We start from the raw sequence: 2,447 nt of genomic DNA on the forward strand, positions 1-2,447 counted from the left end.
AACAAAAACAAAAACAAAATCAGAATAGCCTAGCCAACACTGTGCAGAGAGAGAGACCCTGTCTCTAAAAACAAAACAAAACAAAACAAAAAGGAAAGAAAGAAAGTACCACAGACCCGAGGAGTAGGAGGTAGGAACTGTTCCTCCTCACCACATGAACAGCAGTCGGGAAAGAAGATGGAAGGGTAGCAGAGGTAGAGAAGGCGAGAACGCAATTCAGCAGCAATGGCACACCTGTGTCACAAAGACAGAGCAACTCCGTCCTCTCCCAATCCCTAGCTAGAGCCCCTATGGCTTGAGGTGGAAGGGGTAAACCCCAGCCCACTTCCCTCATCTCAGATAGCCTCCTCAGATGGGGCTCAACCCATTTCTTGAGTCGGGAGACTCAGGAACGCGGGAGAGGAGACTGTAGCAAGGCAGGATGCTGGTAGGAATAAAGGCAGAAGAAGGAGAGTGAGCAAGGTCTAGGCCTGCCTTGCCCACCAGGGAAGAGGTGAGGAAGCCACACCATCGCACAGTATGTCAGGGAGCAGGTGGAATTTAGGGCACAGGCAGGCGCGGCCCCAGGTCTCCATCAAAGCTGCACCAGTCGCTGAGTTCTGAGTTGTACTCCAGCTCGGTGCCCACAGCCTTGGCACCGCCCAGGAGCACTGATGTATTGTGATGCCTGTCCATGCTCCGGGAGTGCGCCACCACACACACATAGAGGTGCCTGTGTCACCCTCACAGGCCAGTGACAGCTCCTCGTTGAGGGCGCCTTCTCTGTGTGCCGGGTACTCACGCTTGGTAGTGTAACCTGCATCAGGGATGGGCGTGACATTGAGAGGCTTGAGGTGCAAGCTATGGACCGGGGCCTTCTGAACGCCCTTGCTCAACCTGCGGCCTGGAGACAGGGTAAAGGTAATCTCATGTCTGTGCAGGAAGCCAACCTTGACTATTCCGACTCTGGGCTTATAGCCTCTGTTGGCTAGGGCCATGGGTACTCTCCCTGCCACTGGACAAGACACACAGTTCCTGCTTGGCACTGCCACTCAAGCTCAGCAGCCTGCCATGCTCCAGAGGCAGCAGCAGGAATGATGGCAGAGGTGTTCGGGCCGCAGCTGAATCTTTCTTAACACACATTTGTTGTGCCGTCATCCTCATCATCACCACGGAATTATTTTTAAATAAAATGAAGATCATACGTTTTCCACTTGTAGAGTCTATATTAGAGTCTGAGAGGGAAATTTAAATCATATTATCCATCTGAATAAATTAATAAATTTAAATTTAAAAAATCATATCACTGGATTGTTTAGACTATTATGGCGTGCTGGGATATGCTAATTTTCCAAACATATGCATATTTGCCTTCTTAGATCCGTGTACATTTATATATTACCTGTGTGCTTCAGAGCCATACTCTTCTGAGACTTGGGGAGTGCATTAGTGACTTTTCTAATGCTATGATAAAATGCCATGATCAAGACAACTTACAGAAAAGGGATTTATTTTGGCTTCTGATTCCAGAGGGCTGGAGTCCAGGATGCCACAGCGGAGGCCTGGTGTTAGGAACAGGAAGCTGAGGGCTCCTGTTAAACTGCAAACAGGAAACAGAGAAAGCAAGTCAGAAATGGTACAAATCTTTAAACTCTCAAAGCCTGCCGCAATGACACACTTCCTCCAGCAAGGCCTCAGTTCCTATGACTCTTCCAAGTAACACACTGAGGTTCAAGCAAACACCTGAGATTATGAGCAAGATCTCACGCAGACCACACACAGGGGCCACCCCTAGCCCCATAAACTTTGGTATAGCTAATGTCAATGGTTATCTTTTCAAATCAGCTTTTCCTCTTAGATTATTTATACTTTCTTCTTCTTCTTCATCATCATCATCATCATCATCATCATCACCATCATCAGTAGTAGTAATATTACTATTAATCACTATGTAGCTCTGGGTGTCCTGGAACTCACTGTGTAGACCGGGCTGATCTTGAACTCACAGTGATCCACTTGCCTCTGCCTCCCAAGTCTCGGGATTAAAAGCATGTACCAGTGTGTCCTAGGATCTGAGCTGCATGTTGAGAGACCAAGGGACAGTTCAGTGCTGGCCTTTGCCCTTAGGGTAAACTGTGATAGCAGACAGGAACACATAGCACTTCTCTCACAGGGAGTGGTTCTAGGCCAGGCCAAGAAGAGGGATTGTGCTAGGAAAGGTCATGGTATAATGGTCAAGATCTCAACTCTCAAAAACCACACAGTAGTCATTCTAGGTGAGAATAGTCATTTTTCAGTGAGATTTGGTGACTGACTCAAGCACACCAGTGCTAAGTGCCCAGGCCCCAAGTGATCAAGCTCCTGTGCAGTTTTACTTTTCATTCAATCCATGTGGCTACAGAGAGAACAAACAAACAAACAAACAAAACGATTGAGCTCCTCTGACAGTAAGGCGCTCATCTCACTGC

The 2,447-nt window shown here is 47.8% G+C and overlaps 1 pseudogene; it reads right to left on the reverse strand.

Moving 5' to 3' along the window:
- Window positions 1-540: 540 nt before the first annotated feature.
- Window positions 541-977, reverse strand: LOC127196253 (UPF0687 protein C20orf27 homolog; annotated as a pseudogene).
- Between the last annotated feature and the right edge of the window lie 1,470 nt (window positions 978-2,447).

This window comes from Acomys russatus, chromosome 1 (genome assembly GCF_903995435.1).
Source record: "Acomys russatus chromosome 1, mAcoRus1.1, whole genome shotgun sequence".
Taxonomy (NCBI): Eukaryota; Metazoa; Chordata; class Mammalia; order Rodentia; family Muridae; genus Acomys; species Acomys russatus.